The sequence below is a fragment of the Furipterus horrens genome, unplaced genomic scaffold (genome assembly GCF_987537825.1).
Source record: "Furipterus horrens unplaced genomic scaffold, mFurHor1.1.pri manual_scaffold_17, whole genome shotgun sequence".
NCBI classification, from domain to species: domain Eukaryota; kingdom Metazoa; phylum Chordata; class Mammalia; order Chiroptera; family Furipteridae; genus Furipterus; species Furipterus horrens.
The window spans coordinates 55,317,209-55,340,424 of NW_028327187.1; positions in this window are offsets into that span (position 1 = coordinate 55,317,209).

Here is a 23,216-nt window from a genome sequence, read left to right on the forward strand (position 1 = left end):
CAAACCCCCATTGTGTGCAGCAGTAACATTTTATCATGATAACCATGATCTATCAGTCCAATTAGTACTGTAACCCCTCTTCTTTCCTATTGATCCAGTGACATGAGTAACCGAAAATGGCTAAGTGGTAATCTCAACTACATGTTCAATGGAACCATCGTGACTCCAATGGTGGAAGCATCCATTCATTTGAAAATTGGGGCATTTGAAGCAGGAAAGCCTAGTTCATTGGGATACGAAGAAAGAATTGTGCTTGTTTTTTAGTAGGGGAATAATGAGAGTATCCACTCACACTTTCACTTTTTGATTCCCAAACCTAAAAATCCAGGCTACTGGAGAAAAAAACCACCATATTTGGATGCTAATTTAGAGAACATACCACATCACAGAGGTCACTGTCCTGCCCCATTAGATGATGGCTTTTAGCTGGCTCTTTAACTAAGTCATCTAAAGGCCATAGAGCTTTCCATTAGGCCAGCTGTTTCACAGCGATGGGAAACACAATCAGAACTGTGAATTTCATGAATATCAGCCAATTGCTATACGCTGCTGTAAAATAATATTTTTTTCAAAAATGATGTTATGTAAAATAGTATGTTGATATAACAATTTATAAGATTTTGGATGGTAGCTTTGGCAAAAGCATTTCAGGAAAGGAAGGTGAAACTCTATTTAGAGTGTGTGTCTATTCCTGAAACAATGTCCCTTCCATTATAGAAGTCCATAGTAATTGACCTAAAACCAGGTAGCTCTCTAGACCCCTGAGAAATGGTGACACATTGTGTTGATATCCAATGTAGCTGTAGTCAGATCAGGCATGTTAAATGAAGGTCCATGTTTCTGAGCCTATGCATAACCTCCATTCCAGCTGGCATGGACACTCTTTCATGAACACATTAAATGAAGATGGGTATTTGGAGGGAAAATGGCAGCTGATATTCACAGAATGCATCTTCTTATCTACCCAATTGTTAAATTTTTACTCTGATGATGTTGCTGTTTGGTGAACATTCACATGAAACACAAATACCTTCACACTTTGTTCCTATTGCATAAGTATACAAAAATACTTCCTCCTTGCATCTTTTTATTACCCATTTTACAATCATGTTGCTTCCAATGGAAAATCAGTTAAGCCATTAAACAATTTCCAAGAACCAGGGTAGATTTATAACTTTGTCTCCACATTTTCTTCCATTCAAAATGAGGAATATTCTCTGGCATTTCTGTTAATTAGGTGTAGAGTTATATCCTCCAATAAACGTATTTTCTCTTAAGGATATGCAATGGTAGTTACTGTTGTTTAGAGCTATAATCTCTGACTGATACAGACATTGATATGAAGAATTAGGTTTCATACCATAAAAATTAAGGAAATTATGAAACTTTGAAGTTGATGATCTGGTCTATTAAGAGTAAAAGCAGTGGAAACCCCAATTTATATTCTAGTATGGAAATATGAAATGAAATAACAGAGCCCATAGAATTAACTGAAATAATAAAACAACCAATTAAGTAGTCTTCTGAAATATATAGCCTTTTGAAGTCATGGCTTTGAAGGACCTCATTGTTGCCATAGAAATCTGAAGGTTATAAGGAATTCAGAGTTTGTGCCATGAGTTGAAAGCTTCTGTTGGTATAAGAATGTTCAAGGAAATAAATGACATGATCAAAGCCCTAAATTCCTAGCTTAAGTGTTCAAAGCAAATACTGAACAGAGTCAAAATGCAGATAGAATTTCTTATCTAATGCAGCTAGAGGACTAAATTAGCCAAATTTATATTTAGGACTTGATCCTGTGAATTACAAAATTTCAGAATTAATTGATTTCCCAGCATGGACTGGTTACTTCTTTCAAAGTTAGTCGTTGAAATAAAAAACTGAAAACTTAAGGATGGGAAAATTGAGAAAATTAAAGGAAACTCAAGCCCAAAATACCCACTTGAACTTCCCTTGCTGATAGAATGGTTCCTCTCTTTGTCCAATGAGGCTGTTTCTCTCTGTTTAAATACTCCATAATTTCCATGCCTGTGATACGTAAATTGCAATGAAAGGACAGTTTTTCTAACATCACTACCCCACATTCATTATTCTCTTCAAGCATATAATTAGAGTAAGATCTCATTAACCCCATAATTGACGCAGAGGAACAAATATCAAGTCAAAAGTAGGAGAAAAATGTTTATACATTAAAATAAATTTGAAATTGTGGAATTTTAAACAGTGGTATTATTAAAACAAAATTGTTAGAAATTTCTGTTGGAATGGATAATGAGGTTTTTTCATCCCGAGGAAAAGATACATAATTTTAGACCTGATTGAATGTATTGATATAACAATACTTTCTAGAAATTCTGCAGTCAATGTGCTAGCTCCAGAAGCTTTACACAAGACTGAAATTAGTGTATTATCATTATTATTATTATTTTTTAATGTTATTTTGCATCCCTAATTACTTTTGTTTTTTAAGTATATTTTATTAATTATATTGTTACAATAGTTCCAATTTTTTTCCCCTTTGCTCCCCTCCGCCCAGCACCCCCCGTCCCCAACAATTCCCTCTCCAAGTCCATGCCCATGGGTCGTGCATACAGCTCTCCTGTCTCACCCCTTCATATATTCTTCTTCTTTTTTAAAAAAATAATTAATTAATTAGTTAAATATTTTAACAATAAAAAATAACAATCCCTCCCTCTTAGACTTAAGACCCTTTACAATCTTATAAAGGACAATGGACGAAGGTCTCGAGCTCCTCTAGCTGCTTCAAGCTGGACATGGTCCTCATCCTACCTACCCGTGGGTCAAGAAATCCCTAATAAGAGTGGGGGTGTGGAGGGGAGGGTGGCCTTCCCACAAGGGGAAGGATCGTGATGACCCCAGGTTGCTTGGCTGTCTCTGGACAACGGCATGCTTGGTTTAACAGGTTGGCATACCTGTTGTATTCTGGGGACAACAGGGTTAAAGGACATCATTCAATCTGTAACCACTAGATGACAAAAGACAGGTATTAATTTTTCAATGTCCCACATTAGGGAAAAGAAGGGCTTCTTTGGAGGAAGGTATGCCAGGTACATCTCACCTGTCCAAAACCCTTTTGCCCATTATACTTATTTTGGACTGAGGGAAATATTTTAGGTTTCCCCCCTCTCAGGCCTCTGGGCTCTTTCTGTCCAAGCCATTAGGATAGAAAAGAGAAACCAGTTTTAAAGTGAAGCCCACAGACCACCCCGTTCTTCACCAACCCAGCCACTTAGTTAAGCCAAACCATTGAGTCTCAGGAGGCAGCAATGCAGACAGGATTAAGTGAGGCCTATACGTACAGACAATCACTCAGGTAATGAGATCGTAGGCTTATGCCCTTTGAAAACAGAAAACACATGTTAATTTATGTAACATAACCCACATACAAGTCTCTAAATCTGTAGGACTGTCTTATCAGAAAGACATCCAGTTGCAAGGCATTTGACATTCTTCTTGCCTGTAAATTAAACATCTTTGATAATGCCACAGACATAGTTTAACTTTCAAATGAAAACAAATTTTAAATGAAAAGAAACTTTAAAGACGGTTAGTTGCACTACTTTATAGTCTACCACTGGGCATTGTGATCTTTGAATCGTGATTTTTCTCCCGAAGATTACCCTCCTTCTCATTAAAGGGACTGCATTAAGTCCATTTTTAATTTATCCTGTTCATTTGCATAAACACAACAAGAGCAGCAAATGATCACTTATGATCTTTAGTTCTGCTTTGCTGGAACTTACGCAAGGAACATTTAGGGTGACCTTCAGTCTCCCCTTCAAGGCACAGAAGCAGATCCACATACCTGGCATTCAGCCTTGCCTGTAAACACCTGTCTTTTCCAGGTCCTCCTGGTTTTCCATTGTGCCTTAAGGTCCATTCTAGCCATCTTTCAGGAAAACAACCTTCATTCCTTCCCTGGAAAGATTGTTATGGACCGCTCATCCATCCAAGGTACCAGGCCTTTTATCTCGTGGACTTTTATTACCTTTGAAAGTCAGTCCCAGTTGCTCAGGGCTTTTTGGTAACAACCAAAGCCCAAGCATGTCTCCTTTAGACATGACATTCTAGTCAAAGTCTTAGTTAAAAAAGAAAAAAAAAAACCTCTATTAACAATTGGTCTTATTAGTTTTATGCAAAGAAAGTTAGGTCATTACTTACTTCTTTAGAATGCCAAATTCTGTAGGGATCAGATAGGGAGAAAAATATACAGTGTGAAGGAAAATCCTTGTCCTAATATTCACTGAACTTGCATTTCTATTCTTTATATTTTTATTTTTCTCCCCACTAAAAAATTTTCTGTTTGTTTTTCCATTACAGTTGTCTCACTTTTCTTCCCCTCTTGCTTCCCTGCACCCTGCCCCCCTTCTTCCACATTCAATCTCCACCCAGTTGTCCATGTCCATGGGTCATTTATACATGTTCTTTGACTAGACCCTTCCCCTTCTTACCCCTTCACTCCCTCCCATCTCCCCTTTTGTTACTGTTAGTTTATTCCTTGTTTACATACCTCTGGTTCAATTTTGCTCATTTGTTTGTGTTGTTCATTAGTTTCCTGTAACAGGTGATAGCATAAGGTAATTTTCTTTTGTTGCCTGGCTTATTTCGCTAAGCATAATTCTCTCTAGTTCCAATCATGTTGTTGCAAATGGTAGAAGTTCCTTCTTTCTTTCAGTACTTATTCATTGTCATTTTCCCCCTTTGTACTTGTGTTCGTCTCTGTCTCTCTGTTTCTTCATCTTAAAGCAGACTCTTTAGCATCTCTTGCAATGCTGGTTCTTCTTTTGTCTCGGAAACTCCTTATTTCACCTTCCATTTTGAATGAGAGCCTTGCTGGGTAGAGTATTCTTGGTTATAGGCCTTTGTTTTTCATTGCTTGGAATATTTTTTGCCATTCCCTTCTGGCTTGTAGTGTTTCTGCTGCGAAATCTGATGATAGCCTCATTGGAGCTCCCTTGTATGTTATTAGTTGTTTCTCTCTTGCTGCTTTTAGGATTCTCTCTTTGTCTTTGAATGTTGGCATTTTAATTGTGATGTGTCTTGAAGTGGGCCTGTTGGGGTTCATCTTCATTGGGACCCTCTGTGCTTCCTGGACTTGCACGATTATTTCTCTCCTCATGTTAGGGAAGTTTTCTGTCATTAGTTTTTCAAAGAAGTTTTCTATCCCTTGCTCTTCTTCTTCTCCTTCTGGAATTCCTATGATATGGATATTATTACATTTCATGTTGTCCTGCAGCTGTCTTATAGCCTCTTCAGTCTTGTTCAGTCTTTTTTCATTTTGTTGCACTGTCTGTGAGTTTTTGTCTACATTGTCCTCCAGCTCGCTGATCCGATCTTCTGCTTCCTCTAGCCTGTTTTTAATTCCTTCTACTGTGTTCTTCAATTTGGAGATCGTATTCTTCATTTCCTCCTGGCTCTTATTGATAGCTTCCATGTCCTTTTTGATGCTGGTATAATGCTCAGTAAGTTCCTTATAGTTCTTCTGGAGTTCACTGTAGTTTTTCTGGAGTTCTTTGTAGTTTCCGCTGAGCTCATTGAGCTTCTCCATAATCCATGCTTTCACTTCCATATCTGAGAGTTGGCTCCCCTCTATTTCATTTAGCACTCTTTCTGGGGACTCTACCTTTCCTTTTGATGGGGGGTTGTTTCTCTGTCTCCCCATTTTTGTGACTCCTATTGTTTGTTGGTGCTTCTTAGAATTATCTGCACTTCCTGGATCTGCCTCTGGTGGCATCAGATCCTGTACCAGTCTGGGCCTAGGCAGCCTGTTGGAGACTTCCAGGGATCTACTGCCTTTGTCTGGCTTCTTTAGTTGTTAATCTATTCAATCTGTGATTAGCTGTCAGGCTTAAGGACCTTGGGTATGGCAGCTTAATTCCTGTAGGCAGGGCCTTTGCTTCCCCTCAGGCTGACGCCACTTGGCCGGGAATGGTCTGCCTGAAGCACCGGGGATGAGTCAGCACTGGGACCCAGCCGGCCGCTTCCCCAGCTCTCCCCTTAAAGCCACTACACCAAACTCTCCCCAAGCATTTCCAGTCCTCTCTGTCTTCCCTCTGCTTGTGCCCAGGGTAAGTGGGGGCAGTATATTTTCATGTGATCCGCTTAAGGGCTCTTTTTCTCTAGCTGTTTCTCTCCGGCTAGCAAGAAACCCTGTGGCTTTTCGCTTTTCTCAGCTGGATACTATTTTACTTTCCACTCTGTTGCTGTAGGCTGGGAAGCTCAGCTGGGGGTTTAGACCCTGCCCTTCTCAGGGGGAATCCCTGGCTGCTGAGCTGTTTCTCAGTCCCTTCACCTGCTACCCGTGTGAAGCCAGCCAACCCTTCCGGGTCTCCGTACTCCCTACCTGTCACGTTTTGATATAGCGGCCTTTTCTGTCTCTCCGTGGTTATAAGACTTCTCTCCAGCTGGTGCTCGGTTGGTTATTCCAGATGATTTCTCCAAAATTACGTTGTAAATCCAGACTAGTTCTAGGAGGAAGTTAGTGTAGCTTCCACTTACTCCTCCGCCATCTTGTTTCTCTCATTATTATTATTTTTAATTAGTTAATTAATTTGGGGGGAGGATCCCTGCTCTATAACAATTCCCCCCATTCATACTTAAGACCCTTTATAATCTTATAAAGGACAATGAGCGAAGGTCTCTTGCTCCTATAGTTGCTTCAAGCTGGACATGGTCATCGTTCAACCTACCCTTGGGTCCAGAAATCCCTAATAAGAGTGTGGTTGTGGAGGGGAGGGTGGCCTTCCCTCATGGGAAAGTGTCTTGCAGACTCCAGGTCAGTTGGCTGCCCCCAGACAACGGCATGCTCGGTTTAACAGGTTGGCACCCTTGCATTCTGGGGGGAACAGATATGGCAACAGGGTTAAAAGGCATCATAAAATCCATAATCACTAGGTGACAAAAGGCAGGGATGAATTTTTCAATGTCCCTCATTAGGAAAAAAAAAAAAAGACTTCTTTGAAGGAAAGTGTGCAAGGGACGTCACATCTGTCCAAAGTTCTTTTGCCCACTATAGTTAGTTTGAGCTGAGGGGAGTATTTTAAGTTTCCCGCCTCTCAGATCTCAGGGCCCTTTTTGTCCAAGCCATTAGGATAGAAAAAAAAAAAAAAAACAGTTTTAAAGTGAAGCCCAAGTCCACCCAATACTTCACCAACCCAACCAAATTGTTTAGCCAAACTGTTGAGTCTCTGGAGGCAGTGATGCAGACAAAATTAAGTGAGGCCTATACGTACAGACAATTACTCAGGCAATGAGATCATAAGCTTATGCCCTATGAAAACAGAACACACATGTTACTTTACGCAACATAACCCACAAACCAGTCTCTAGATCTGCGAGACTTATTGGGAAGACATCCAGTTGCAAGGCATTTGAAATTCTACTTGCCTGTAAATTAAACATCTTTGATGATGTCACAGACATAGTTTAAATTACAAATGAAAACAAACTTTAAATGAAAATAAAGTTTAAAGAGAGTTAGCTGCACTAGTTTATAGTTTAACATTGAGCATTGTGATTTTTCTTGAGTCATGATTTTTCTCCTTAAGATTACCCTCCTTGTCATTAAAGGGACTGCATTAGGTCCATTTTTAATTTATCTTGTTCGTTTGCATAAACACAACAAGAGCAGCAAGTGATCACATATGATCTTTAAGTCTGTTTTGCTGGAACTTACACAAGAAATATTTAGGGAGACTCTCAGTCTGCCCTTCAGGGCAAAGAAGCTGAGCCACATACCTGGCATTCAGTCTTGCCTGTAAACACCTATCTTTTCCAAGTCCTTCAGGTTTTCCATTGTGCTTTAAGATTTCTTCTAGCCATCATTCAGGAAAGCAACCTTTGTTCCTTCCCTGGAAAGATTGCCGTGGACCAGACAACCATCCAAGGTACCAGACCTTTTTTCTCATGGGCTTTTATTACGTTAGAAAGTCAATCCCAGTTCCTCAGGGCTTTTTGGTAACAATCAGAACCCAAGCATGCCTCCTTTAAGCATGACATTCCAGTCAAAGTCCTGATTAACAAAACCTCTATTAACAACTGGTCTTATTAGTTTCATGAAAAGAACCTTATGTTATTACTTCTTCAGAATGTCAAATTCTGGAGGGATCAGGTAGGGAGAAAAATACACAGTGTGAAGGAAAATCCTTGTCCTTCTAATATTCACTAGAATTGCATTTTCATTCCTTAATTTTTATTTTTCTCTCCGAAAATTGTTGTTTGTTTCTCTTTTTTATTACATTTGTCCCACTTTTTTCCCTATTGCTTCCCTGAACCCTGCCCACCATTTCTCCCACAGACAGTCCCCACGCAGTTGGCAATGTCCATGGGTCATTTATACATGTTTTTGACTAGATCCTTACCTTTCTTTCCCCCTTTTATCCCTCCCCCTCTCCCATTGTCACTGTTAGTCTACTCTTTGTTTACATACCTCTGGTTTTATTTTGCTCATTCATTTGTGTTGTTCATTAGTCTCCTGTAATAGGTGATAGGATAAGGTATTTTTCTTTCATTGCCTGACTTATTTCACTAAGCATAATTCTCTCTAGTTCCATCCATGTTGTTGCAAACGGTAGAAATTCCTTCTTTCTTTCTGCTACGTAGTACTCCATTGTGTAAATGTACCACAGGTTTTGGATCCACTCATCTACAGATGGGCAGTTAGGTTGTTTACAGCACTTGGTTATGGTAAATAGTACTGCTATGAACATAGAGATGCATAGGTTATTTTGAATTGATGTTTCAGGATTCTTCAGATAAAATCCTAGCAACAGAATTGTTGGTTCAAAAGGCAGTTCCATTTTTAATTTTTGTGGAAATTCCAAACTTTTTTTGTAGAGTGGCTGCACCAGTCTGCATTCCCACCAGCAGTGCAGCAGGGATCTCTTTTCTTAGCATATCCTCACCAGCACAAGTTGTTTATTGATTTGTTGATGATGGCCAATCTGACTGGTGTAAGGTGGTATTTCGTTGTGGTTTTTATTTGCTTCTCTCTCACGGCTAGCGATGTTGAGCATTCTTTCATAAGCCATTGGATCCTATGTATGTTCTCTTAGGAGAAGTGTTTTTTCTGGTTCTTTGCCCATTCTCAATTATGTTGTCTGTCTTCTTGGTGTTGAGTCATATAAGTTCTTTATATATTTTGGAGGTTAATCCCTTGTCTGAGGTATCATTGGCAAATATATTTTCCCATATGTTTGGTTTTATTTTCATCTTCCTGATGCTTTCTTTTGATGAGCAGAAACTCTTTAGTTTGATGTAGTCCCATTTGTTTATTCTTCCTTTTATTTCCCTTACCTTAGGATATATATTGGTGAAAATATTGCTACATGGGATATCTGAAATTTTCCTGCCTATGTTTTCCTCTAGAACTTTTATGGTGTCACAGCTTACATTTAAGTCTTTGATCCATCTTGAGTTTATTCTGGTATATGGTGTAAGTTGGTGGTCTAGTTTTATTTTTTTGCATGTCCCTGTCCATTTCTCCCAACACCATTTGTTGAAGAGGCTCTTTTCACTCCATTTGATGTTCTTTCCTCCTTTATCAAATATTAGTTGACAGTATGTTCCTGGATTTATTTCTGGGCTCTCTATTCTGTTACACTGATCTATATGTCTGTTCTTTTGCTAGTACCAGACTGTTTTGATTACCGTGGCCTTGTAGTATAGTTTGATATCAGGTAATGTGATTTCTCCTACTGTTTTCTTCTTCCTCAAGATTGCTGTGGGTATTCAGGCTCTTTTTTGATTCCATGTAAATTTTTGAAGTATTTGTTCTAGGTTTGTGAAATATGTCATTGGTATTTTAAAAGGATTGCATTAAATCTATAAATTGGTTGGGACAGTATGGACATTTTAATGATGTTGATTCTTCTCATCCATGAACATGGTATATGCTTCCATTTATTTGTATCTTCCTTAATTTCTTCCTTTAGTGTTAATAGTTTTCTGAGTACAGGTTTTTTACCTCCTTGGTTAAGTTTATTCATAGGTCCTTTATTTTTCTTGTTGCTATGGTAAATGGGATTTTTATTTTAGCTTCTATCTCTTAGATTTTGTTGTTGGTGTACAGAAATGCCTTGGATTTCTGAATATTGAATTTGTACCCTGCTATTTTCCTGAATTCACTTATTAGGTTGAGTAGTTTTTTTGTGGAGTCTATAGGGTTTACTATGTACACTATCATGTCTTCTGCAAATAATGACAGTTTTACTTCCTCTTTTCAAATTTCGATGCCTTTTTTTTTTTCTTGCTGATTGCTGTGGTTAGAACTTCCAAGACAATGTTGAATAGGAGTGAAGAGAGTGGACATCCTTGTCTTGTTCCTGACCACAGAGGGAATGCTTTCAGTTGTTGCCAATTGAGCATGATGTTGGCTTCAGGTTTCTCGTATATGTCCTTTATTATGTTGAGGTATGCTGGCGAGGATGTGGAAAAAGGGAACCCTCCTTGCACTGTTGGTGGAAATGCAGACTGGTGCAGCCACTGTGGAAAACACTGGACAAGCCAAGAATGATGGTTCCCTGTGGAAACATCAAGCTGTGGTACTCTGGGTATTTGTAATCCACGCATTGAGAATGTATTAATTGTTTCCATGCTCATGTATAGCATTTTAAAACCTTTCATACTATTTAATACTCTATGTATATAGTATTAAATCATCAGAGAAGGAAAACTCTGATTCCAAAAAACCTCCGCTGCCTTGCGGCATACCTCTTCAGGGAAAAGGCTAAGGGAGTAAACCCCGACAGAAAATCCGGAGCCGGAGTCCCTAAGGCGGTTTGACGTTGTAGTCAACACCGGCAACTCCTGCGGCGCACCTGAAGCCAAGCTGTATTGACTCTGTCTTTCCCCTTGGATCCTTCAGCTGCGAAGAGAGGGGGGGTCTGCTGCATGGGCAACAGCTGGCCCTCCATATCACCCTGCCCAGGCTTTGTAGCTTCACTGGAGAGGACACTCCAGCGTCATTGCAAGATGTTGTCTCAACACGGGAGGAGACAGATACCGGTTATAAGCTCATCCGACTGGCAAAGGAAACGAGCGCCAGGGGTCTTCTCTGACAGTGGGAGAGGTCATCGCACCTCACTGGACAGCTACCGCCCGCCTCAAGCTGGGCAGCCCCCAGCCAATTAGGCGCCGTCTCGCCATGGCTCGCCTGCCCCACTGGGTGCGTGGGGATCAGAGAGGCGTCTCTCGAAAAGTGGGCCACAAAACACTCGCATCAGGCAATTCCAAGCAAAAAACAAGAAAGAAGCCTCCAGCTCTTCGCCTCGCTAGCTGTAACATCAGGACCATGTGTCCCGGACTTACTGCTGACCTTCCGTGGATCAATGATGCCAGGAAAACCGCCGTCATCGACAGGGAACTGGCACGACTAAACATCGACATTGCGGCTCTACAGGAGACCCGGTTGGCCGACAACAGAACTATCAGAGAAACCAACTACACCTTCTACTGGCAAGGGAAGTCTTCGGACCAACCAAGACAGCACGGTGTTGGGTTCGCTGTGAAGAACACGCTTGTTAACTCCATAGAGCCACCCACAGGAGGCACAGAGAGATTACTTACCTTCCGATTGTCAACAACTTTTGGCCCAGTCAGCATTCTTAGCGCGTACGCCCCAACCCTCTGCACCACCACCGAAGAGAAAGAACAGTTCTACCATGCACTGGACGAAGCGTTATCCAAGATCCCCAGAAGTAACGCTCTTTATCTACTTGGAGACTTCAACGCAAGAGTAGGAGCCGACCACATGGCCTGGCCCACCTGCCTCGGAAACTTTGGGAGAGGAAAGATCAATGAGAATGGTCAGCGACTGCTTGAGCTTTCGTGTCATCATGGCCTGTGCATGACAAACACATTCTTCAAGTGCAAAGAGATCCACCAGGTGTCATGGAGGCACCCCCGCTCCCGCCACTGGCACCAGCTTGACCTCGTCATCACCAGAAGAACGGATATTGGCAGCACCCTCCTCACCCGCAGCTACCACAGTGCAGACTGCGACACGGACCATGCCCTCGTGGTAAGCAAGGTGCGCATAACGTCGAAGAGGTTGCACCACTCCAAGATGAAGGGTCGCCCACGCATCAACACCAGTTGTGCCAGCAACCCAGTTAAGACCCAGCAATTCATCAACAGGATGGAAGATGCACTCGGCGAGGGAATGGCGGCAGACGACATTATCGAATCCAATTGGTCACGTCTCCGCGACGCCATATACAACTCCGCCATTATTGCTTACGGGAAGAAAGAGCGGAAGAACGCTGACTGGTACGAGGCTCACTGGGAAGAAATGGAACCCGTGATCGAGGCTAAGAGGAAGGCCCTACTGGCTTACAAGGCCACGCCCACTCCCAGTACACTTCAAGCTCTACGGGCTGCCAGGAACAAAGTCCAGAAGACCGCCCGCCACTGTGCCAACACCTATTGGCTAAACCTGTGCAGAAGCATCCAGGAAGCCGCCGATATAGGCAACACATGAGGAATGTATGAGGGTATCAAGAAGGCAACAGGCCCAATCCCCTCCAAGATCGCCCCCCTTAAGTCCAAGACAGGTGAGGTCATCACTGACCAGGAACAGCAAATGCGGCGATGGACCGAGCACTACCTCGAGCTGTACTCGACGAGGAACACCGTAACAGACACTGCTCTTAACGCCATCCCAGACCTACCAGTCATGGAGGAGCTAGACACCCCACCTACTGCGGCAGAGCTCGGCAAAGCCATCGACCGCCTCGCTTGCGGGAAAGCACCAGGAAGCGACGGAATCCCTCCAGAAATCCTAAAGAGCGGGAAACCAGTCCTGCTACAGCCGCTCCACCATCTACTCTGTCTCTGCTGGAAGGAGGGTTACATCCCCCAGGATATTAGAAACGCCAACATTATCACCATGTACAAGAACAAAGGAGACCGCAGCGACTGCAACAACTACCGGGGCATCTCTCTCCTCAGCGTCGTCGGCAAAGTATTCGCCCGGGTCGCTCTTGCCCGCCTGCAGACCCTTGCTTCCCGCGTCTACCCAGAGTCCCAGTGTGGCTTCAGAGCTGGCCGATCAACAGTGGACATGATCTTCTCCCTACGCCAGCTGCAGGAGAAGTGTCACGAGCAGCATAAACCACTCTACCTCGCCTTTATCGACCTCACGAAGGCGTTTGATCTGGTCAGTTGAAGCGGACTCTTCAGCTTGCTACGGAAGATTGGCTGTCCACCACATCTGCTTGCTGTGGTCATGTCCTTTCACGACAACATGCACAGCACGGTGTCCTACAACGGCGCAACCTCTGAGGCCTTCCCAGTCAGCAGCGGAGTAAAGCAGGGCTGCGTCCTCGCGCCTACGCTGTTCGGAATCTTCTTCTCCATGCTCCTCCAATACGCCTTTAAGGACTGCAGCGAGGGTGTCTTCATTCACACCAGATCCGATGGCAAGCTCTACAACCTGGCCCGTCTACGAGCCAAGACCAAAGTCAAAGAGGTGCTCATCCGTGAGATGCTCTTCGCCGACGATGCAGCCTTGACATCACACTCCGAAGAGGGACTCCAACAGCTAGTCACTTGCCTTTCCCACGCATGCAAGGAGTTCGGACTAGCCATCAGCCTGACGAAGACGAACGTTATGGCTCAAGGCACGGGGACTCCCCCATGCATCACCATTGACGGATACACCCTGGAGGTTGTCAACGATTTCACTTACCTCGGGTCCACCATCTCGAGCTCTCTGTCAGTCGACTTGGAGGTCAACCGGAGAATCGCCAGGGCAGCCACAGTTATGGCCAAACTGAACCGGCGAGTGTGGAACAATTCCAGCCTCACTGAGAAAACCAGACTACGCATCTACCAAGCCTGCGTACTCAGCACTCTCCTCTATGGCAGCGAGACGTGGACCACCTACGCAAGGCACGAAAGGAAACTCAACAGCTTCCACATGAGGTGCCTGCGACGCGTCCTGCATGTCGCCTGGCAGGATAAGTTTCCCAACACCGAGGTGCTGAAGCGAGCCAACATGAGCAGTTTGCATGCAGTTCTTAGTGAGAGACGCCTCAGGTGGCTCGGCCATGTCAAAAGAATGGATGCAGGCCGTATTCCCAAAGACCTCCTCTACGGCGAGCTAGCAGAAGGCCAGAGGATGACAGGGCGCCCAAAACTGCGGTTCAAAGACATCTGCAAAAAGGACATGACGCAATGCTCCATCAATCTCAACACATGGGAAGTTCAAGCAGACGACCGCCTAGCCTGGAGGCTCGCGGTCAGGCAAGGTACGTCACGCGCGGAGGCTGTGCGCAACGAGGAGGCGGTCCAGAAAAGATCGAGGCGGAAGCAGCGTCAACAGCAGCAACAACAGCCATCTGCCTTCACCTGTAACAAGTGCGGCAGGGATTGTCACTCCCGAGTCGGACTGCACAGCCATTCTCGGCGGTCCAGATAGACTCTCAAGAAGCTTCGCCATCGTCTCTTAAGACTGACGGCTGCCGACGACGACGGGATGCTCCTTCTATTTCCATTTTGCTGAATGTTTTCATCATAAATGGGTGTTGTACTTTATCCAGTGCTTTTTCTGCATCTATTGATATGATCATGCGGTTTTTGTCTTTCATTTTGTTTATGTGGTGTATTACATTTCTTGATTTGTGAATATTAAACCATCCTTGTATCCCTGGGATGAATTCCACTTGGTTGTGCTGTATAATCTTTCTAATGTGTTATTGGATCCTCTTTGCCAATATTTTGTTGAGGATTTTAGCATCTATGTTCATCAGTGATATTGGCCTGTAGTTTTCTTTCTTTGTTGTGTCTCGACCTCGTTTTGGAATTAGGGTAATACTGGCTTTATAGAACAAGTCTGGACATGTTTCCTCTTATTTAACTTACTGGAATAATCTGTGAAGGATCGGAGTTATTTCTTTGCTAAATGTTCTGCAAAATTCACCTGTGAAGCCATCCAATTCATGGCTTTTATGTGCTGGGAGTTTTTTGATGACTGCTTCAATTTCACTGGTTGTTATTGGTTTGTTGAGACTTTCTGCTTCTTCTTGATTCAGTTTTAGAAGATTATATGTTTCCAGAAATTTGTTCATTTCATCCAGGTTGTCAATTTTCTTGTGATACAGTTGTTCCTAATAATTTCTTACAGTCCTTTGTATTTCTGTGGTATCGGTTGTGATGTCTCTTCTTTCATTTCTGATTTTATTTATTTGGGTTCTCTCTCTTTTTTCCTTGATGACCCTGGTTAAAGGCTTGTCAATTTCGTTTATCTTTTCAAGGAACCAGCTCCTACTTTTGTCGATCTTTTGAATTGTTTATTTGGTCTCTATATCATTCAATTCTGCTCTGATCTTGATGATTTTCTTTCTTCTACTGGCTCTGTGCTTTGCATGTTGTTCTTCCTCTAGTTCTTGTAGTTCCAGGGTTAAATTTTTTTATTAGAGATTCTTCTATCTTTTTTAGGTAGGCCTGTATTGCTATAAACTTTCTTCTCAGGATCGCTTTTGTTGTGTCCCATAGGTTTTGGGCTGTTGTGTGTTCATTATCATTTTTTCCCGAAACTTTTTGATTTATTCCTTGATATCATTGTTAATCCATTCATTATTTAATAGCATGTTATTCATTCTCCATGAGTTTTTATGTTTTTGAGTTTTTTCTTTGAAGTTCATTTTTAATTTTAAGCATTATGATCTGAGAAGATGCTTGATATAATTTCAATTAACTTTAATTTGTTGAGGCCTGTTTTGTGTCCTAACTTGTGGTCTATCTTTGAAAATGTTCCATGTGCACTTGAGAAGAATGTATACTTTGCTTCTTTGGGGTGAAAAATTTTATATATATCAACTAAGTCCATTTGATCTAGAGTGTTGTTCAATGCCTCAATATCTTTGGAGTTTCTTTGATTCAAAGATCTGTCCATTGTTGACAATGGGGTGTTAAAGTTCCCTACTATGAGTGTGTTGTTGTCTATATCCTTCTTAAAGTCTTTCATAATTTTCCTTTCATATTTGGGTGCTCCTATCTTGGGTGTATATATGTTTATAAGGGTTATATTTTGTTGATGGATTTTTCACTGTAGTATTATGTAATGTCTTTCTTTTTCTCTTTTTATTGCCTTTGCTGTGAAATCTGTTTTGTCTGATATAAGTATTTCTACCCCAACTTTTTTTTTTATGTCCATTTGCTTGAAATACTTTTTCCATCCCTTCACTTTTAGTCTCTAAATCTTTTGTTTTGAGGTGTGTCTCTTGTAGAAAGCATATATGTGGGTCATGTTTTTGTATCTTTTCCGCTACCCTATGTCCTTTGATTGAAACATTTAATCCATTTACATTTAAGGTTATTATTGACAGATATTAATTCATTTCCCTTTGTTCCTGTGTTTTTCTCCATGCCTCTTTTTCTTAGTTTTCTTAAAGCATCCTTTTTAGCATCTCTTGCAATGCTGATTTGGTGGAGATGTATTATTTTAGTCTTCCTTTGTCTGAGAAACTCCATTTTTCACCTTCCCTTTTGAATGAGAGCTTTGCTAGGCAGAATAATCTTGGTTTTAGGCCTTTGTTTTTCATTTCTTGAAATGTTTTTTGCAATTCCCTTCTGGCTTGTAATGTTTCTGTTTAGAAGTCAGTTTATAGTTTTATCGGAGCTCCCTTATATGTTATTTGCTGTTTTTTTCTTGCTGCTTTGAGGATTCTCGCTTTGTCTTTGAATGTTGCCATTTTAATTACAATGTGCTTTGGAGTAGGCCTTTTGGGGTTCATCTTCATTGGGAACCTTTGTGCTTCCTTGATTTGCATGACTTTTTCTCTCTCCAGGTTAGGGAAGTTTTCTGTCATTACTTTTTCAATCAGGTTTTCTATCCTTTTTTTCTCTTCTTCTTGATATTTTATCCCTATGATTCTAATGTTGTTTAGTCTCATGTTGTCCTGCAGTTCTCTTAAAATCTTTTCATTCTTTTAAATATTTTTTCATTTAGTTGTATTGTGTTGGAATTTTTTTTCTACATTGTCCTTAACTCACTGATCTGATCTTCTGCTTTGTTTAGCCTGCTTTTGGTTGATTCTACTGTGTTCTTTTTATGCTGGTATAGTTCTCCGTAAGTTCCTTGTAGCTTCCCTACAATTTTTTATAGTTTCCTTGGAGTTGTTGGTAATTTACCTGGAGGTTGTCATAGTTTTCTTTGAGGTTGTCAAGTTCATTGAGCTTCTTTATAACCAATTTTTAAAATTCCATGTCTGATAGTGTGCTTACGTCTATTCCATCTATCTCTTTTTCTGGGGATTCCTCTTTTCCTTTCATTGGGAGGTTATTTCTTTGTTTCCCCATGTTGAACTCTTCTTGTTTGTTTGTTTTTTATTAGATTTGTCTGCTTTGATTTCCCGCTTTCATGATATGAGGTTCTTTATAGAAGACCTTAGAGATTCAGTGGTGTGGTCTCTTTGATCTTCTGAACCTGATGTTCTGGGGATATCCTTTATGTCGTTTGTTCATGCCCTGGCTGGTTTAGCTCAGTGGATTGAGCGTCGGCCTGCGAGCTGTGTCGCTGGTTCGATCTTCCAGTCAGGGTACATCAGAGAAGGAAAACTCTGACTCCAAAAAACCTCCGCTGCCTTGCGGCATACCTCTTCAGGGGAAAGGCTAAGGGAGTAAACCCCGACAGAAAATCCGGAGCCGGAGTCCCTAAGGCGGTTTGACGTTGTAGTCAACACCGGCAACTCCTGCGGCGCACCTGAACCCAAGCTGTATCGACTCCGTCTTTCCCTTGGACCCTTCAGCTGCGAAGAGAGGGGGGGACTGCTGCATGGGCAACAGCAGACCCTCCATATTACCCTGCCCAGGCTCTGTAGCTTCAGCATCATCGCAAGATGTCGATTCAACACGGGAGGAGACAGATACCATGTCACTCCCGAGTCGGACTGCACAGCCATTCTCGGCGGTGCAGATAGACTCTTAAGAAGCTACACCATCGTCTCTCGAGACGGACGGCTGCCGACGACGACATGTTGTCTGGTTGTATTTCAGTTACTCTTTGGTGGATCCTTCCCTCTGGCTAGTTGATTGAGAGTCACTCTGCCCACGTTGTCTTGAGTTCTTTTGTGGAGCTGCTGTTAAAACATAAGCACATCACTCAAGCAAAAAATCTATGCCCTCGAAAATATCCCCCACCCACAATCCCAGTATCAGCAGCAAACAAACCAGTATTAATATAAATGCAAATAGATTAAGACTCTTATATTATAGGAGAAATGGACAGGAGTTGTTTTAAATGAAAGGAAGATGATTTTTGAGAGGGAAGATGATACAATAATAATAGTAGCGAGTAGGGTCAAAGTATGCAAGATAGCAAATAATATTTACAGTGTATGTTTACAAAGGAAGGGAAGAATGGAGAATGAAATGAGAAAGTGGAAGTGTATAGTATTAGGTTTATTTAGCAGTTATATGCTATATGTTTAGTGTGAGAGGGAAGATAAACAAAACAGACAAATAAAAAGACAGGCAAAAATTAAAGCAGAAGGATAGGAGGAATAGTAGGTAGGAAACAGATTAAAGAGCTTTTTAAAAAAATAAAAATAAAATAAATAAATAAAAATAGAAAGAAAGAAAAGAAAGAGAGAGAAAGAAAAGAAGGGGAAGGGAAGAAAAGAAAGAAATGAAGGGGAAGGAAAAGAAAGAGGGGAGAATTTAAAAAATTAAAAAATTAAAAGAAATAAAAAATAAAAATAAAAAAAAAAGAGTTTTTACTCAGTTCAACCTTTAGGTGCAGTTTCCTTTTTTTTTTTTTTTCTTTCTTTTTTTTTTCTGGATCTGCCCCTGGTCAAAATTCCATGGGTTTTAAATATTTTCTGGTTAGTTGGCTGGCTCTGGGTTAATCCAACTTGATTCTGGGGTTGTTAGTCTCTTACTTGTGGGCCTCCTGCCACTCTGCTGTGAGTCGCATTTAGTTGTCTTCTCCTGCAGCACCCTCAACTCTGCTCAGGCTTGTGTAGCAACATTTTTCTGCTGGTGGGCCAGTGTGTGCATGCCTGTAATATCTGCTCTGCTTCCAGTTGTGTCTTTATTTCCAAGCTACAGCATCCGCTTGTGTCCCTGACTATACACATGCGCGCACCACCTGCCAGCCTGGGGTCCCCACCCAGTCTGCAGTTCCACCGCAGCTTTCCACTATGGGCCCCTCTCCATGGCTCAAAGCTGTCCCTTTGCTTAGTGGGGCCCTGGCACGAGTGCTGCGTGTGCCCAGAGCATAGAGCTTTTATTCCCGGATTGCAGCCAAGGGGGTCCCCACCTAGACTCAGTTCATACAGTTTCTCCCAGTCCGGGTTATTTACTGTCCTCTCATGCCTCTGGCTTTTTCAGCCAAACCCTCTCACTGATTCCCTGCGAGACTTCACTGGCTGGTGCATCCCTGGCAGGGGGAGGCCTCCATGTAGCTCCTGGCTAACGAGCTGGTCAGCAGCTGCCCTCCTCGGGTGCAGTACGGCAAACACACAACTCCCAGAGGCCCAGCAACTCAGCCTGGAGTGCATAGCCGAACTTTCCGCCCTCCTTCACACTGCTCCCACACTCCCTTCCCTGTTCACACTGTCTGAAATCCGCACTCACTCCTCTCCGTGTTTGCATCCCAAGTCCTTCCGTGATGGGAGTGAGCAGACAACACCGCTATCTACTCTGTTGCCATCTCATCAGTTACCTGGGCCCTTCTATTGTGATTGAGTCTTCATTGATGTTGGCTTAATTGTGTGTGGGATTAACCTTCATGCTGGCTGACCATGAGATCACCATGTACAGCTACTGTGTGTGTGTAGTCTCAACGTGACTTCTTGTAGAGCTCCTTGGTTTTAAATCTCCTCTTCAGTCAGTCTTCAGTTGGTGATTCAGGATAATTTTCTCCCAATTTAGCTGAATTTCCAGTTTAGTTCTGGGAGGAGGTGAACTCAAGATCCACCTACCCCGCTTCCATCCTGACTTCTGTTCCAATAATTCCTGCATTCATTCACTTCTCATTTCAAGGTTCCTGAAATAGCAATATGTTCTAATCTCTAAGCTCCAGCTGCACACATTCTCTTTCCAATGGCTTTTACAAAGTTATTAAGATTTCTCTAATACTTGATTGCTCATAAACAGCATAACTTAAGTAGCAACTTTCCACCTACACAAGTTCCATTTGTTCTTTTAAGTCCTAATTTGAGATGCTATCTTCTCAGAGGCCTTCCCTGCTTTACCATTTTATTATTTTTTATCCTCATCCGAGGAGAGAGAGAGAGAGAGAGAATCATCGATGTGAGAGAGAAACATTGATTGGGTGTCCTGACTGGGGATCGAACCTCCGATCCAGGTCTGTGCCCTTACCAGGGATTGAACCCACAATTTTTTGGTGCATGGGATGACACTTCAACTAACTGAGTCATTTGGTTAGGTTGAAACTATTGTTTTAAATTTGTTTTAAAGAACATCTTACACATTAGCAATCAATCTATTTCATCTTACAGAGAATGCATTTCTAGAAAGCAGAACTGATCAGTAGTCAGGAATTGGGGTGGGTATGGAGTACAGGGACTGTGTAGACTGAGGTGTAAGAAGAGAATCAAGATAATAGTTGAAGGGGAAGAGAATTAACAGATTCTGGATTCTTGCTGTGTGCAAGACACTACATAAGAGATTCCAAACACCACTTTTAAATTTAATTTGATATTCTCAATAACCACATGATGTGGGGATTGTTAATCATTCCCCTATAGAGGTGAGGAAATTGAGGTTCAGGAATATTAAGTAACTTGTCCCAAATTACACAGTCACTAGGTAGCAAAGACATGACAGGAGCTCAGGACACCGGAGCTCAAACAGAAGAGTCTTCGGGGCGGAGGGTGGCCTTTCTCATTCCATTACTACTGGCTAGTAAAGCTCAGCTGCATTAGATGCATCAGAATACATGCTGTGCCATTGTCTAACTATGCCACTAGAGGGCACGGGTTTGGAAATTTTCTTCCTAGACTGCCTGTTTCTCCTGCTGCAAACTCCAGAGGTGAGAAAGTAGACTGTGTGTGGTATACAAGTACTGATCTTGGACTGACTTCAGTGCTGGGAGATCTGAGCTTTCCTTTGCCTTGCTACGGGACACAATGCACCAGTGACCATCTCTTATGTGAGGTGTGCCCCTTCCTCTTCAGTTTGGACAGCGGGTGTCAGGTAGTTAGAAAGATCCTTTTGGTGCAAGGCTGATATTTAACATTCACCTCTGAAATACCAGTCTTGAGTGTGACAATTTCCACATAGTAGGAGCTCTGTCTATGTTGCCTTGAGAAGATACAATGTCACAACACAATCACCCTCTATCTAGTCACTTATTTGGCAAAATCCCCCAGTGATGTTCTATTGCCCTCAAGATAATTTTAGACACTTTAACTTGGCTCCCAAGTCCCACCATAGAATACAGTCTAGACTTATCTCAAACTACCCACATTCCCCAACCCCTCACAAAATATACATGTCCTTAATGTAGTCCTGAAACAGTCAGTGTCTGGAATTAGATTCTTCATGCCATGATTTTCACATGGTAAATATTCAATAAGCATGAGTTTCTGTTACTACTGCTAGTACTGGAGCTAGAAACTGGCAAGGCAAGGTTGAACTCAGGTCTCCTTACTGAGTCTACTGTTCTTTGTTACCCTTGCTTCTTTGCAGCATACAGTTCAGTAAACAGTGAATACTGAATAGTGAAATCTTTGATTCTGCTGTTCTTGGTTCTACTTGCATTCCCTGTTCGAGTTCTGCAATGCAGGGGATAGCACAGAGAATTTTAGTAACCAGAGAACAAGACTTGTTTCCTCCTGAACAGACAGATGTGTGTAGCATCTAAAGTCTAGGGTTGTAAGCTACTTTTACATCATCTACTCCAAACAAATGCATAAATAATTTATACAGCACCTGTTAGAGAGGCTTATCTAGCCTCTGCCTATGTGTACCTTTCCATGAAAAGACTGATGATTGCAGAATTTTTGGCTCTCATAGAGAGATCAGTCTTTGTCCTGTTGCCTCTTGGCCTTTTTATCCCTGGTCTTCATTCTATCTGCTGAAAACACACACTTCCTAACACACTCTTTACACTACAAGCTCTGAGAAGCTTCTTTTGTTATAGATGAAGAATCTGGTAGCCAAAGCAATCATTCAAAGTTCCATCCTTATCATCTTTCACTTTGTTCCTTTTGGCCTTGGTTTAGTGCATCAGCTTTGAAAACATCATCCCAGAGTTGACGCTTGGATTAATGAGTAACTAAGAGTGCTCTACTTTTGCAATACAGAACATGTTATAAAGATGGAAAGATTTTGTTTTCTGAGAGATGCGAGTGGATTCTTTGGTGTGTACTGTGAGTATGTTTTTTTTCTCTTTGGAAATTTTGAACATTTGTATCAGCAAGTCAGAATCCCAAATAACCATGGACTCCAAATTCCCAGCTCCAGAGGCCAAGGTATAAAAGTAGTCATCTGATAATTAACTTCCTATCAGCCTCTGTGAGTTTACAGAAAGAGAATTCTGATGACAATGTGGAGATTGGATATAAAGGTAGAATCAGGAGGATTGCGGTGGGAGAGACTGAATTCAATATGACCTGCTAGGCACTGGTGAAGTAGTTCAGGCCATGATATGAGGCAGTGACAGTAGCAAGGGAGAGAAAGGAGTTTTGATTGGTATTTAAGAGATAGTACTCTCATTAGATGTGGGGAACAAGAATGAAAGGAGCCCCTAGGATGACTCCTAAGTTTCTGGCATGGGAGTCTCAATAGATAGTAATGTAGACTAATGATGAGGAACAGATTTGATGTCTAGGGAGATTATGTGTTTACCTTTGGAAACTGAGATTTCCGAACTGAAATTGAGGTATGTGTGGAACATTCTGGTGGATATATCCAATGGGTAGATGGACAAATGGCTGGGAATACAGGAGAACAATTTTTACTAGAATAGGTAGTTTTGTGTGTTGGCAGTTGTGTTTCTGGAACTGGATTATATCACCCAAGAAGAGAATGTGGGACTGTGGAAATATTCCTATGTTGACCCCATGAATTTCTTCCTTCTGATCCATTCTCACTGAATTCCACAGCTAACTTCCTTTACTCCACTGCCTTGTACTCTTCTGGGCTCAGAGAATCTCACATTATATTTACTATTTTCTGCTCTTATAATTAAAAAATGGCATGAATGAATGTAAAACTAATAATGT